This window comes from Pimephales promelas, chromosome 9 (assembly GCF_988280905.1).
Source record: "Pimephales promelas chromosome 9, fPimPro1.hap1.1, whole genome shotgun sequence".
Classification (NCBI taxonomy): Eukaryota; Metazoa; Chordata; class Actinopteri; order Cypriniformes; family Leuciscidae; genus Pimephales; species Pimephales promelas.
Window position 1 is genome coordinate 35278853 of NC_142777.1, and position 17323 is coordinate 35296175.

General features: G+C 39.0%; 1 non-coding gene across 1 annotated transcript; it reads right to left on the reverse strand.

Moving 5' to 3' along the window:
* Window positions 1-17241: 17241 nt before the first annotated feature.
* Window positions 17242-17323, reverse strand: trnas-cga (transfer RNA serine (anticodon CGA)). Its single transcript has one exon. It is a non-coding gene; the product is annotated as a tRNA-Ser (tRNA).

Genomic DNA, 17323 nt, shown 5'->3' on the forward strand with positions numbered 1-17323 from the left:
TTGGGTCAAATATGGACAAACCCAACTGTTGGTTCAAAAATTGTATTTAAAAATGTAGCCTGGCTGGATTCATCCATATTTGACCCAAATTTGGATTGAAACAGCCCAGTATTTTTTCGAGTGTCTAAATCAAGAATACTCAAGTGTGATTTTAAGTGTATTTGCTGAAGAAGTACATAAAGTAGGCTGAAAGTATACTTTCTTTTTAGTTAAAAAGTGTACTAATGGCACACTTATTTCTCTTATGGGGAGCATGGAGGATAAACTGTGAGCTATAGTGTTTCACTCCCTTTATCTTTTTTTTCCTTGGGAAAGTAAAACTGCAAAAGTCAAAGATTCTCCATTCCCATAGCTTTATTCTTCTTTTGAGGAATTCTGAGCTGGATTATACTAGCAGAGGAAGAAAAAAGCAAATGGGATTTGTGTTTTAATAGGTCTGTGCTGATGAGGCTGGTTTCTTTGAGAGAGTTTTAGGATTGTGTTTCTCCTGTGAGACGAAGCCTCCAGGGAGATGTATAGTATTCTGTTCCACTACAGTTTGCACACTCATCTCAGCCTCAGCCTCTAATAAGAAAATGCTTCTTTATCTTGTGGAAATACTTTCTTCTTTTACAAGTTTCATCCAAACAGGGTATTTCTGTACTTTTGTTAGCACATGAATTGTACTTTTGTTCAATTGTACTCGACCCTCTATGGTCTCGACTCGGACTCGACTCTTTTTGGTCTCGGTCTCGACTCGGACTCGACTGTCTTTGGTCTCGGTCTCGACTTGGACTCGACCCTCTATGGTCTCGGTCTCGACTCGGACTCAATACTCTATGGTCTTGGTCTCGACTCGGACTCGATCCTCTATGGTCTCGGTCTCGACTTAGACTCGACTGTCTTTGGTCTTGGACTCGACTCTCTTTGGTCTCGGACTCAACTTGGACTTGATTTTTTTTTGGTCTCTGTCTCGACTCTCTTTGGTCTCGGTCTCGACTTGGACTTGACTCTTTTTGGTCTCGGTCTCGACTCGACCCTCTATGGTCTTTGTCTCGACTCGGACTCGACTCTCTTTAGTCTTGACTCAAACTCGACCCTCTATGGTCTCGGTCTCGACCCTCTATGGTCTCAGTCTCGACTTGGACTTGACTCTTTTTGGTCTCGGTCTCGACTCGGACTCGACTGTCTTTGGTCTCGGTCTCGACTTGGACTCGACCCTCTATGGTCTCGGTCTCGACTCGGACTCAATACTCTATGGTCTTGGTCTCGAATCGACTCTCTTTGGTCTCAGTCTCAGTCTCGACTTGGACTCGACCCTCTATGGTCTCGGTCTCGACTCGGACTCAATACTCTATGGTCTTGGTCTCGACTCGGACTCGATCCTCTATGGTCTCGGTCTCGACTTAGACTCGACTGTCTTTGGTCTTGGACTCGACTCTCTTTGGTCTCGGACTCAACTTGGACTTGATTTTTTTTTGGTCTCTGGCTCGACTCGGACTCGACTCTTTTTGGTCTCGGTCTCGACTTGGACTTGACTCTTTTTGGTCTCGGTCTCGACTCGACCCTCTATGGTCTTTGTCTCGACTCGGACTCGACTCTCTTTGGTCTTGACTCAGACTCGACCCTCTATGGTCTCGGTCTCGACCCTCTATGGTCTCAGTCTCGACTTGGACTTGACTCTTTTTGGTCTCGGTCTCGACTCGGACTTGACTGTCTTTGGTCTCGGTCTCGACTTGGACTCGACCCTCTATGGTCTCGGTCTCGACTCGGACTCAATACTCTATGGTCTTGGTCTCGACTCGACTCTCTTTGGTCTCGGACTCAACTTGGACTTGATTTTTTTTTGGTCTCTGTCTCGACTCGGACTCGACTCTTTTTGGTCTCGGTCTCGACTTGACTCTTTTTGGTCTCGGTCTCGACTCGACCCTCTATGGTCTTTTTCTCGACTCGGACTCGACTCTCTTTGGTCTTGACTCAGACTCGACCCTCTATGGTCTCGGTCTCGACCCTCTATGGTCTCAGTCTCGACTTGGACTTGACTCTTTTTGGTCTCGGTCTCGACTCGGACTCGACTGTCTTTGGTCTCGGTCTCGACTTGGTCTCGAATCTTTTTGGTCTCGGTCTCGACTCGGACTCGACTGTCTTTGGTCTCGGTCTCGACCTCGACTCGGACTCGACTGTCTTTGGTCTCGGTCTCGACTTGGACTTGACTCTTTTTGGTCTCGGTCTCGACTCTTTTTGGTCTCGGTCTCGACCCTCTATGGTCTCAGTTTCTTTGGACTCGACCCTCTATGGTCTTGACTCAGACTCGACCCGGACTCGAGTGAGCTGGTCTCGACTACAACACTGTGTATATGAACTGTAAAAATGTCATGTTTCTGGAAATTCCCATTGTTATAGAAAAAGAGTACACTGGGTTTTTTAAATGTTTTAGTAGTAGAACCTCACATTATTTTACACTTTTTGCAGTGATGTCATTAGGTTCCTCAACAACAGTAGAGGACAGCAAAACAAACATTACAACAACAAAGAATGTCCACTTTTTTTCCAGAGGGTGCATTTCCCGCTGAAAGGATAAAGAGAGATGTATATATTTCCTTTAAAAAGCTATGTAGAAAAGCAGAAGTCAGCACATTCAGCCAGCAGACGCAGCACTGATGTGATCCCGGCCCGTCTCACAGCTAAATGAACAGCAGAATGAGCAGCTTTCTGGTGAGTGGGAGTGGATGATGGTTTGGTGCAGTGATTTTTATGTAATCCTCTTCATTCTACCTCTTATGAGGAAAAACGCACATCTAAAATCCATAAAGGAAAGATATGTTGATGGAACTGCAGGATCATGTTTTTTTCTGGTGGTTTATGCAAAAATATCCCAACAAAACAACTATTGTCTACATCAGCATGTAACCACTGCAGCGGAGCATCTCACACTCAATTTTCATGGCATGACAAAATGTTGAACAAAAAGACACTGACAGGTTATGATGCATTGGTTTATCTCAAGTTGTCATGACGAAGACGTCATATTTGCATTAAAAATTTCATAATTGAGTGAATGACACTTGTCATAAACGTGCATAAAACCTCCTTCATTTTCATGACATGTGTTATGTCATGATTATAAAGGTGTCATGTCAGTCTTATGCACACCCATTCAAGTAAAGTGTTACCCAAATATCTGAGTCAAAAGCAATGTGACAATCACTGTCCTTTTATTCTTTTAAATAACTCAATCAAATAATTATACAGTTGGTTGCACTTTATTTTACAATACATGCACTTAAGAAAGTACTATGGTTAATTTTAGGTTTAGGGGAAGGTTCTGGGTTGTTACCTGGTTATTCTAATAACTAGTATGAATATGGGTAGCAGGATTATCATCATTTCTTCAACAAAATGCATTGCTATTTTTGAATGGTCAATGGAGAAATATGCAAAAAAAAACAGATGATAATTATATGGCACCCACGCTAACCAGCTAAACCTAGGCTTGCTTAAAAATTCAAAGTTTAAATTTGTATGCGTGTCAGATTAATGCATGAAAATGCATTGCATCAAAATGTCACTCACTGTGACATGCTCCTCTCTGAAACTTTTTTTAAAGGATGTTTTAAAATAGCTTTGGAGAGTTGGAGCGTCTCTGATATACATTAATATGACATCCAGAGACAGCTTGAGGTTTTCCCCTTTTTCTTTCGTTGTCTAAACTCACTGCATTCTCCACTCCTCTCGTCTCTTCCCCCGCAGGCGTTTTCCTTTCAGCTGCATTCTGCAACACGGTCGGAAAACAACAGGCTCTTGTGTGAAGACTAAAGCACAGCGAGCATGAGGGCGCTCCGCTTTAGAGGTGAGAAGACAATCCTGCCTGTCAAAACACAGGTTATTCTGCACGAGGAAGTGTGCTTTTGTGTGGCCTGAGGAGATGACAGGAGGGTGTGTACAGATACACTATTCTCTGGTGTTGTCTGTGCACAACCCTGTCATTGAGCTGGAGTGTTGTGTGTGTGTGGTTGCCAAGGAGTTGCTATGCTGTTTCAAGTTTAAATCCATAGCGTGAGCAATGCTTGTTTTAGCAAACAGCAGAGCTGTCTTCTGATAACATCCTATCATTTATTTTTGTATTCATCCATTAATATTTAATTTCCATCAGAATAACTGAATGAACAATGACTTAGACTGACATTCTTGTTCACTTCAGTTATTTAAAGCAAAGATATTATACTATTTTAAAGGTTCCAGTTTGTTTTGGTTGGTCTCCTACAATAGATTTGCGTGCAACCAACTCTGCTCTGATTGGTCAACTGCTTCCTCAGTGCACAGTGATACAGACAGTAATGATGACATTGGTTTTAATGTACCAATTACTGCCCAAGCCCCTGGCCTTCTTTTGGAAGTGCATTATTTTATTATTATTTTTTTTCTTTCACAGACAAAAATCATCTTCCCGACATGTCAGGAACACAAACTAAACTCTTCTAGGCCTCAGCTAGTGCTGAAGGGGCAAGATAAATGTTCACGGTCAGCCAATGAAGACTATAGACTGGAAATATGCAAATTTGATGCAAACCTACGCAAGTTCGTGCAGGAAGTAAGACTGGAATTACAAGGCCATATTACAAACTACATTAAAGGTAATACCTCAAAAAGCATAATAGGGCCACTTTAAGAAAGCTTAAAGGTGCTATATGTAACTTTTCTTCTAAAAATGAATCTTTTGTTTTATTGCCTGTGTGTGAAGGGGTTGTAATCACACATTACAATGATCCACTTGTCGGGTTTTGTTATCGCCTCTGAAGGCCAGTATTCCTATTTCTTTGTGAAGTATCCGGGTCAGATTTTCTGCGAAATCCATCTGATGTGACGTGCATGTGCGCTCCCGAGCCTCTTGTCATTTACACACGTTTTCAAAACTAAGTCTCCTTTTTTTTCAAAACTCTATACACACATTTGATCTCCTTCAAAATGCAACACTGCATTCAAAATGCCATAAACACAAAAATGAAGCATTTGCATCAAATGGCAAACACTTCTTTCATAATAATACATTTTTGGATAAACCATGTAAACACTGCTATTCTAAATCTGAAGCTCGTTGGTCTTTCATAGGCTTATAAATCTACATTTTAATATAATGTTCTACAAAAAGTTATGGAAGCTTGTTTCTGCCACTGAATATAAAAATAAAATAAACAATTGTGATTTTTTCTCTCACAATTGCGAGTTTATATCTGGCAATTCTGACTTTATATCACGCAATTCGGACTTTCCATCTCGCAATTCTGACTTTATATCTCGCAATTCTGACTTTATATCTCGCAATTGCGACTTTATATCTCGCAATTCTGACTTTATATCTCGCAATTGCGACTTTATATCTCGCAATTCTGACTTTATATCTCGCAATTGCTACTTTCTCGCAATTGTGACTCTATATCTGGCAATTCTGACTTAATATCTCGCAATTGCGATTTTATATCTCACAATTCTGACTTTATATCTCGCAATTGCGACTTTATTTCTCGCAATTGTGACTTTATATCTGGCAATTCTGACTTTATATCTCGCAATTGCGACTTTATATCTCGCAATTCTGACTTTATATCTCGCAATTGCAACTTCATATCTCGCAATTCTGACTTAATATCACGCAATTGCTACTTTCTCGCAATTGTGACTTTATATCTGGCAATTCTGACTTTATATCTCGCAATTGCGACTTTATATCTCGCAATTCTGACTTTATATCTCGCAATTGCGACTTTATATCTCGCAATTGCGACTTCATATCTCGCAATTCTGACTTTATATCTCGCAATTGCGACTTTATATCTCGCAATTCTGACTTTATATCTCGCAATTGCGACTTTATATCTCACAATTCTGACTTTATATCTCGCAATTGCAACTTCATATCTCGCAATTCTGACTTAATATCACGCAATTGCTACTTTCTCGCAATTGTGACTTTATATCTGGCAATTCTGACTTTATATCTCGCAATTGCGACTTTATATCTCGCAATTCTGACTTTATATCTCGCAATTGCGACTTTATATCTCGCAATTGCGACTTCATATCTCGCAATTGCGACTTCATATCTCGCAATTCTGACTTTATATCTCGCAATTGCGACTTTATATCTCGCAATTCTGACTTTATATCTCGCAATTGCGACTTTATATCTCGCAATTCTGACTTTATATCACGCAATTGCTACTTTCTCGCAATTGTGACTTTATATCTGGCAATTCTGACTTAATATCTCGCAATTGCGACTTCATATCTCGCAATTCTGACTTTATATCTCGCAATTGCGACTTTATATCTCGCAATTCTGACTTTCCATCTCGCAAGTGTGAGAAAAAAACGAAGAATTGTGAGATAAAAAGTCGCAATTACCTTTTATATTTTTCATTCTATGGCGGAAACAAGCTTCCATAGAAAGTAATCTGCTAAGTAAGTGGTAACAAGTACACCTGAAACGCCAATGCAATGTAGAAACAGAAAATATGTATTAGGCCAAACATTACTGTTGTATACATTAGCATGCACCAAAACTATAAACATTTACGTGAGGAGTGTGTCTGTGTGACCTGGTGAATAAGTGTAACATGAATGGTTGTGTTTGGAAAAGGAAAGCAAGTCACTTCCTGATAGATATTTGTGTTTAGGTAGAGAATTGTGTGTAGTGTTTTATGCAATTGAAACTGGGTCAAAGGCATGGTTTTAAAGAGTTGGTATGTAGTTTTGCACTTTGAGTGAGAGGTTTCAAAAATCTTGTGACATGAAAAGATTTTGTGTGTAAGCAGTTGGTAAAAACTGTCTTCTTTTCTGATTTTCGAAGCATTTCTTTCTGGACTAATTCTATAAAGAGAACCAAAACCATGTTCTTGGTGTTTATTCACCCCTCAGACACACACCTTTCACGCAGTTCAGCACAGCTCTGACACCATGTTATTGTCCAGAGATGCATCTCATCTGTCTGTCAGCGTCTGCTGCAATCAGAGTGGTGTGTTATCAGGAGATGTCCAAACCTCGCTGCTGTAGCCTATCTGTGTGTCTCCGGGCGAGAGGTTAAACCCGGTTATTAATTCATCACTCTGGAGGGGATGTTTGTGCCTCTGCCCTTCGCCTGTTCCTTTTAAAGGATATAGTAGCATTAGTGAGGGCAGAGATGGCAATCAGCATTCTCTCTTTGTGTGTGTGTGTTGAAAAGTGCAGTTAAATGTTAATAAGCAGCTTGATTATCAATATTGGAGAGTTCTGAATCATAGGTTAATAATTAACTGAACTTTGTTCATCTTTACTTGGATATTGATGTCATTAGCAAATCAAATAAAGCATGCATTCTGTTAGAGCACTGTCATTTAATAGGCTCTTTTCCCATTGCTGGTTTCACCAGTGACATTTTAAAGTTACACTCTAAAAAATGCTGGGTTATTTCAACCCAAATGTGGGTCAAATATGGACAAACCCAAATGTTGGTTTAAAAATGTAATTAAAAAATGTACAGTTGAAGTTTTAAATGACATTTTTAACCCAATATTTTACTCAATTTTGGGTTAAAACAACCCAGCATTGTTGAGAGTGTAAGAAAAACATGTCCCTGTCTTGATGTCAGCAGTGGAATGTGCCTTAAAATGTAAGAAACCGTGCAAACGAGTCTCTCAGGTGATGAGGGTCGTTTGAGGTGACAGATTTAGTTTTATATCAGGAAGGGTGTGAGTCTGCTGCTCATCTCAGTCACCAGCCGCTCTGTGGGGGAGTAAACCATGGCTGTATAACCTTTCCTGTGACAGACCAGATCCTGGGAAGTCTTTTCTTCCCACCACACACACACAGGCCCCGTCCTCACTACTGCGTTTTCATTTAAAAACGGAGAATTAAAACGAATACGATCTCCATCCACACCAGCGTTTTATCTGCTTATTAGACTGTGTGTCCACCAAAGCGTTTTTAGCCAGCTGAAAACGCCAGACGCTCTGCTGAAGACGCCGTGCTTTGGGCGCTTGAGAGCGTTTTTCCATTGAGACGTTTCGTTCCTATGATACAGAATATCCGCAGCACAGTTTACTTGAAACTGATTTCACAGATAATTTGTTTCATACTAAAAATTTATTTTTCATCCATTTTATTCGGTTAGCTCTGCTGATGTCATTGTACAGAAAGAATGTTGTGACAGTTGGTCGGTGTGGTTTAGTCCCACCCCTCCTCCACTGTGATTGGACGGATGGGTAAAAAGTGACAGTGATGAGCGCTGCGTTTTATCCAACGTTGAACATTTTTTAATTCTCGGTGAATAGTAGAAAACGCTGGCCGTTTCAGCGTGAAAAAAAAAAAAAGCTCAGCGCCTCGTTACGCTCATGGCGTTTAAAAAACGCAACACTCCCATTGAAAACAATTCAAAACATACGCCAGGCATGTGGAAAAACGTTTTGGTGGACACACGGCCAAAGCGTTTTTAGGGAGATTGAGACGTTTCGTTGCTATGATACAGAATATCCACAGCACAGTTTACTTGAAAATGATTTCACAGATAAATTGATTCACACTAAAAATGTATTTATCATCCACGTTGTTTGGTTGGCTCTGCCGGTTGATGTCGTTGTACAGAAAGAATGTTTTGACAGTTGGTCGGTGTGGTTTAGTCCCGCCCCTCCTCCACTCTGATTGGACGGCTGGGTAAAAATTGACAAGCACTGCATTTTATCAGTTTTCAACTCTCGGCGACCAGTAAAAAATGCTGAGCGCCTCGTTACGCTCATGGCGTTTAAAAAACGCGGATCTCCAATTGAAAACAAACGACAGACGCGTGGGAAAACGCTTTGGTGGACAAACTGCCTTAGAATTGATCTCTGTCCACATTATAACGACTGAAAACGTGGATCACGACCATTTACCAACACTGGGCATGCGCGGGCTGGTGCAAAGAAAACGGATTGACATGTGATGGGTGGCTGATGAATCAGAGAAGGACACATCATGACTGATGACACCTAATCCTCTGCGTCAGCGTTTCTAACGTCCTCCGTTTTGTCCCGTCTTCACTAAAACGCCCTCCGGAGATTCAAAACGCAAAACGGAGCTGCAGCGTTTCTAAACTTCCCCGTTTTTTCTGTTTTAGTCTGGACGGGAGGTGCAAACGTGGCAAAAGGTCTCCGTTTTTAAACGAAAAACGCAGCAGTGTGGACACGGCCACAGTTTTTCGGCATTTAAAGGGTCAGTTTCACAAACAAATGTTTTAATAATGAAGTCCTAAAAAGAGCCATTTCTCATGTTGTGTATAAATTGGTTGCTTAATGATGCCTGTCTCTTGACAATCATAAAAGTACAATTTATCTTGACAATTTGAGATTAAGATTACAAAAAAAGCCATATTTATTTTGTAATGCACTTCATTACAGATATTTTAGACTTTATTATGAAACTACGTCAATTCCAGCTGTACAGAACAATAGTGTCATTATTCAGCTCAATTTACTTCAATGTTGATTAAATTCAGTTCAGTAACTGTAAAATTACTCAATTATGAAACAAATTCAATTCAGGCGTGAAGCAGCTGTCATCATCCAACTCAATTCAGTTTGATATTGTCATACTGATCATGTTTTTTGGCATATGAATTGTCAAACCCTTATATTAGGGTTTGACAATTCATATTAAAATTCAAACCCTTATATTATAGCAAAAACAAATGTAGTGGTCAAAATGATCCCTTTGAAATTTCTTTGTTCACGTAATGAAACAGTTTTGAATGCATTTTTATGACTGCACAGTCATGGAACATGTTTATCACAATATTTTAAGAAGGACATATGCACAGTATTGGTTTATGTGTATTTGTCATAGTTAAAAAGTTGTGTGAACTAAACATTGTTTGTGATCGACACACATGCAAGCATTCTGAAAAGAGACTGGGCGCTGACCCCATTTACAAAAATAAAATGCAAACTTTTTAAAACTGTCGTCATTTTCTCAGAGTAAATTACAAAAACACGAATGAGAAATCGGTGATGTCATGTGCATGCATATTACGTGTTCAGGCGTTCAGTGTTTCATTACAAAGAGACATAGCCAACTACTGGCCTGGCAACAGAATTTGAAAAATCGATTTGCAGAAAATAAGTACCAAACTTGACTATCAGCCTGCAGACATAGGATAGTTATCCTCACCGATTATTTTGTTCGTCTAATCATGTATTATTTACTTGCAAGAATGTAGCCCCTACCAAACTCAGTAATCAGTATACTTTCACGTCTCGAGTTGGCGCGAGCTGCCCGCCCCGGCTCTACGGGGATGATTGAGTGTGTTAAGCGCCCTCAAAAGAAAGCAATGCAGTCTACACTGGATGCAGCGAGGGGTGAAGCTACACAACACATTGCCAACAGTAAACTGATCGCCCGCGCGCTCTGTTTCTGACACACTTCACATTTGGTTTTACTCGCTGCTTCAGCCATGACAACATACAGAGGTAAAAAAAAAAAGAAAAGCTCGTTGGGCTCTCGCGTCGGAATTTGAGTGACGTATGCTGTAAACCAGTCGAATTTTGTAGTTCTTTTTGTGCTCGGGTTCCTACTATCGGGTTTAGACAAATCGTACAAATTCGTACAAGTGAGGTCGTATGAATTAGTACGAATTTGCCACTTTTTAATCACTCGTACGAATTGGTTGTGAGATAGCGTTGAAATACACCCGCTATACCCTTTTGAAATTTTTAAAGCTTTTACTTGTCTTGAAAAAGTGACTAAATGGGACTAGAGTTTGTCTGGGACATTAAACGTCATCGTCCAGACAGGTAAACTCATATACGCTTTGCTCTCACAAACTATTCTAACTAATTTTTTTTTTTTTTTTAATTCAGACTGGAAGAGAAGCTTAATGGTGGTGAAGTTTCAAACCATGTGACTGGTGTAGTTTGTTTATAGTCTACATTTAGATTTAGCGTCAAAATGCATAAAAGTTCTCCGTTTGTTAAGATGATCATGGACAAAATGTGTAAAAATCATAAAAGTTTGTTGGTCACAGATTATTTTCAGCAATAATCCAAAAGCCTACTGGATTTGAGACTTCAAGCTATTATTATAAGAAAGTTGGAAATTTTATGAGTTCAGAGGACAGAATTTTGTGAATAGCACTGATGTTATACATTTAACCATTTTCTAAATTAGCCTTTTTCTTTTTGCCTACAATTTTCCATATCTTTAATCTAGTATGTTATTGTTGTGTTTGTGCCTTGTGTTGCATTATTCCTGACTTTGTCCCTGCATCCTTACTATAGTCTTTATCTCTGTGCTGCTAAAAAAGCCAAATGGCTGCATGAAATATAAGACTGTAAACATCTGATGCTCTGATAAGGGGTTGAATGGCGCAGGAGACTCTCCCGAGAGACGGTGTAAGAAGATCCGCCCGCTGTGGGCCTGTGCTGTCGACCACCCATCTAGAGCTCGGAGAAAGACTGAACGCATTCACTCATCCCTTCATTATGTAATGCTGACTGCTTTGTTGACCATGGTGTTTGTCTACAGCACTCGTGTGACTCAATGTTATTCTGCAGCATAAACAGCAAGCGGATCGCAGTGTTGTCTTCAGGAGAGCTGTGGTTTGTGCGTTTCATGGGCAATAGCTCAGAGCACATCGGGTTTAAATGAATCCTGATGGAAATGTCTCGACTGTTTTCGTTCACAAACAAGGCTGAGCTGAAAAAAGTGATCACCCAGCGCAGCTGCTAAATGAAGATGGTCATGGAAAGAAAACCTGACACTACAGCGCCACCCGATGTTGAGGGTTGGTACAGCACACATAAAAAAAAAAAAACCACAAACCATTTTTAGTGTTTCCAAAGATGAGTTTTAGCAGGAAACGGTTTAACCCTAAAACCGTATTCTGGACAAATGTGGGCAAAATGATTTTGATTTATTTTTTAAAAATACGTCCCTTGATCTGAGCGGTACAAGACTTTGCTACTTTTCCTCCTGAACACACACTATTTTTATTTTTTTATTTTTTTTTTACTTAATTCTACAATTTTAAGTGGGTGAAAAAAACAAACTCCTTAATCTTGAATTTGGGTCAAAAATGGGCACCCATAGAAATGAATGGGAAAAACTGTAATTTAGAGCATTCTATAAAATAAGCCAAAATAAGACGCCAGGTAACCGCAAAGTCACTTCATCTTTAGGTTTTAGCTTGGAATGATATTTTAATGTAGTTAAAAAAATAAAACTGCATAGTAATTAATTTACACAGAAATAATTTACATAGAAAATATGGAACTATTTGAAGCAAATAAATTCAAAAATACCCCCACAATAAACAAAACACCATAAATAGATAGACAAAACTTTATCGAAGACAGTGATATAACATTTATAATAAATAAAAATTAGGATCACACCTGACTCCTCTGTGCCCACATTTGTCCACAATTAAGGGCTATAAAGTGAATACGGTTTGAGGGTCTGCATGAAACGGCCTTTGCGACCAATTTTAATCATGCAAAGCCAAGATAGGAAAACAAACAGGCTTGTCAGCTTTTAAAAGAGAGAAGAGAGTGATTCTCTAATCTTCTGTCATTGATGTCAGAGGCTGTCAAATCAAACTCCACAGAGACTTTTTCCACTTGAACTTACCAATGTCAACATGGACAGGTTGTGACATGCCCTCATTTTCAAAAGCGTCACAACATTGTTGATCTGCCTTACTTAAAGAGCATATTGCAGGTTAAAAAAGTACATTTATAGATAACCTTGTATGAAAATACCATATGAAAAGTTAATGCAGGATTTAAAATGTTTTAAAACAACATAAGGGCACTCATTTAGTAGATTAAAGTGAGCGTTTCTTGGACTAATCGTAAAAACGGCTTTTTTTTTTCAACATCGCGTCATTTTACGTCACGTTCGGGAGCCGCAGCCTCGGCCCAGTTTAGAGTAGGCTGGTATTCAGTGAGAACGGTCGTCAGTCAGTGTGCTTTCGGTAGTTTTGGTATTTTAATTTATCATCGTCATGGTAAATTGTGTTTGTGAAGGTTGCAAAAACTCCGGCCTGTCAGGACTTCAAGATCGAGTCCACAAGTTTCCATTACAAGAAAATGGATGGTGCTAGCCTATATCTTTCGTTCCTGGTGCGGTTTGTGCAGGTGAAGAGACGGGATTTCTCTTCCGCATCGGCTTCGGAAAACGCAGTCGTGTGTAGCGTTCACTTCAGATCAAATGATTATTATCCCAGCGATATGATGGAGTTCAACATGGGGCGCCGAAGCAAGAATATTGATCATCGCATACTACAATGGCATCCAATAGTGTGCGGTAAATTTGTCATGCCCTAAATAGAGGCAACTTGTAATTGAAAATCAAAATTGGTTGTTTAAATATTCCAATTTTTAATTTTCTGTTTATTTTATAACCCAGGGGAAAAATATGCATTAAAAATGTATGTTTTTAGTAGGCTACAATATACTCAAGTATAGTTTTTATACATTTAATAGTATAAATCTACCCTAAAAATACTAATGTGTGCTGGCCTGTTATTGGATCACAATATTGGGAGCACAGTGTATATCGTTAGCGAACGTGTATATCTATAAGCACGTCTCTCACCAAAAGACACATATTTTATACACATATATTTTAAAGAAAATCTAGTTCCTACATTATTTTTCTTGACTCATTGGGTCCTCAAACCTGCAATGTGCCCTTTAAGCTGGACATTGGCCCAGTTTTCTTCTAGAAACAAACTTGTATATTATTTTCATGTCATCACTGTGAAGCTGCTTTGATACAATCTGTATTGTAAAAAGCGCTATATAAATAAAGGTGACTTGACAACATTAAAATAAAACCTGACCTTCACTAACTTATGTTGAGAGGTCACAAAAAGTGAGCATTACTAAGTTTCAGATCTACCAGAACAACACGATTGTGTCGAACACTGAAGCTGCTTTCTTATGACTATGTCCTCATGTTCCATTCAATAGATTGTGAATCAAATCAATTTTAATCAAGTTTCTCCTATCACAAATATCTATTTATTTCAATAGCACATATGTACCCAAGAACACTTCACAATGCATGATAGGAAACAACTGAAATAAAATAATGAAAGCATAACAAAGATATGTAAAACAAATGTATGACAATTAAAACAACTCCTTGAGCAACAGTTATGTAGTAAAAATCAAACTTAATATTTTTCTTTTTCTATAAACATTTAGGAAACCCTTTTAGTGGAAAGTTAATTCTGTTTATTTCAGTCACTTTCCATATCTCATTTTTTTTTAATCTACTTTCTAGTAAAAAAAAACAATGTATATTTCTATATGTATAATGCATAATTCTATAAACAATTCACAAATCTCTATTGTGTTGGGTCAGTGCTGGCCGACTGCACGTCTTTGATGCATCTATTCCCCCTTTCTGGGAAATTATTTATTGCAGTAGATTTGTTGCCTTTTCCAATGTTTTCCTAACAAATGCAGCATGAATTGATATCCACAGGATAGAGTCAGATTGCATAAATATTTTAGTTATTTCCAGATATTTCATTATGAGAGAATACAATGATTTCCTAAACTGGCTCTTAAGGGGAAGCAGAATAACACCACAACATCGAACAAAGGGCTGTTTCTTTTTCACATTGCAACATTGTCAGTCTAGAAGTGATAGTTTGATATTGTATGACGATCAGGTGACCAAATTTCTAATCTGCTAGTTTCGTGTGTGTTTTTTGCACTCAGATCAATTTAAAAATGCAGTGGAGAACAACTCCAAGAGAAACCAGTAACAATCTCAAAAGAAAGTGGTTTCCTCAAAGGTGCTGTGAGAACACAAACACTCACTGGAGAGTCCAAACTTTACCCACTTCAAAACAAAACCCCAGAGAGTGGGGCGACCAAAGAGGGAAACATATATTACCATACCGCAGGAAAGAAAAATAGATAAAGCATGTGGAAACTGAGTCAGTCTCCCAAACACTGAGCCTACTCTGAAGCTTTATAAGCTCCTCTCAGAGCACCTGTGATCAATGAGTAATCAAGCGTTCTGATTGGCGCAGGGGGGGAGGAGACTAACACAATCAACCAATGAGAGAGTGATAGCTCTCTCGCTCTTTCTCTCTCTCTCTCTCTCTGAATCTGATATATGCTGAAGAACATACTGCTCATACTTCTATGTATATTTGGGCATAATAAATTAAATGTGTATACTATAGTATTGTCAGTTTATATTGTACAATGCAACATAAACCCTGAAATCATAAACAATACCTGGACTGTGACTATTATCAGGTGTTTGGAGTCCAAATAATTCCTCAAGTGATTGTCTTAAACGTCATTGATTAAAATAATTGTAATGTTTGTGGTGACTGTGTGCAGGAAGAATGTTCCCCTTGTTTTCCCCCTTTATAGACCCTGAGAGATGGCTGTCTGTCTCCTCATCTCTGTCTCAGCGGGAGGGAAAATAAAGCTCTTGACTTTCAGTCTGTTCTATATTTAGCTTCCATGTTGAGGCGCTCATCTTTGAACTCTCTTCAGTCTTGAGTAATGCTGTGCACTCAGAGCACACACTACTGGATCTGATCGCTCAGTCGGAGCTGAACCACCATAACTCTCACTCAAAAAAATAAAGGTTATTTATTGGCATTTTGGTTTCATGAAGACCTTGGAACTTTTCCACTGCACAAAAAGTTTTTTTTTATAATGGAGAAGGATTCTTCAAATTGTTAAATAGATCACATATGAAAAAAAAAGTTATTTTAAGAACTAAAGTTATTTGAGGAACACAAAATGGTTCTTTGACGCTCTTAAAAAAAAGGTTGCATAGCACGTGCTGTCAGTGTGCGGGGTCACATTAGCATGTCATTCACTACAATGAAAACAAACAAAAAACTCGCAATTCTGTTTTTAGATTTCGCAATAAATTCTGACTTTATATCTCACAATTCTGAGAAATAAAGATGTAAACTCGCAATTGTGAGATAAAAAGTCTCAATAATCTTTTAAAAACTTTTCGGTGTCGGAAACAAGCCTCCATACGTATATAACTATATTAACTACATCACTGCCGCACTAAAACACAACAGCTGATTATAAGACACTGCACTGAAGATTCACTGCAAAATAACAAATCTTACCACAAATTAGTGTATATGAGTCCACGAAGTTATCAAAGGGCTGCTCATGTAGAAGCAACACATCTTCCATCATTTGAAGTGAGTGATTGGCGCTTGCGCAGACCGAAGTGCATGTGCCTTCAGATCACTTGGACGTGACTGTGGTTACAAGAGGTAAAAACGATATAAATACTGTTCGTTTTCTCACACAAACCGCTCGTTTCGTGTCTTAGGCCATCAATGTGTACTTACATTTATGAGTCATTAAATCATGTTTAATTTGGACTTCTCTGTGCATGCTCTTTAAGGTGGTGACCATAGACCTCCATTATATGACTGACAGACAAGAACGGTTGGACCTTAAAATATCAAAATTAAAAATACTGCGGAAACAAAGACACCTACATCTTGGATGCCCTTGAGGTATGCTAAAACATACCAAAAGTGAATTATCCCTTTAAAGTAATATAACAAACACATACATACACACACACAGACACAGTAGCAATGTTGCCATTGTCTAAAGATGTGTTTGTGACAAGCCAATCACAATTATTTTATTGGTCTGTTTTGTATTATTTTCATGTTATCTAAATGAAGCTGCTTTGATACAATGTGCATTGTAAAAAGCGCTATATAAATCAAGGTGACTTGACTTGACTTGACATTGGTCCAACACTATCTCACGACCAATTCGTACGAATTCGACGCATGATTAAAAAGTGGCTAATTCGTACTACTTCGTACGACCTCACTCGTACTAATACGTACGATTTGTCTAAACCCACGTGATGGTTAGGTTTAGGGGCGGGGTAAGGGGTAGGTCATTCGTACGAATTCATACGAATTGGCCAATTCGTCAAATATGTATGATTTAGCAAAATCGTATTAATTCGTATGATTGAGGTCGTATGAATTGTTACGAATTAGCCACTTTTTAATCATTCGTCGAATTCGTACGACTTGGTCGTGAGATCGGGTTGCATTGGTCAGTGCTAAATACAAGTTTAAAAAAGGTTGAAACCGTTTTGTGATTGAATAATTGAAACCACATTTGGTTACATCTCTTTTGTAATGGAAACACTTGCACTGATTGCATCGCAGACCAATAAGACACCCTTCCCACCCGTGCATTCATCAAAGAGTCAGGTCGCTGTGAGCAGGATTCGAACCTGCGCGGGGAAACCCCATTGGATTTCGAGTCCAACGCCTTAACCTCTCGGCCATCACAGC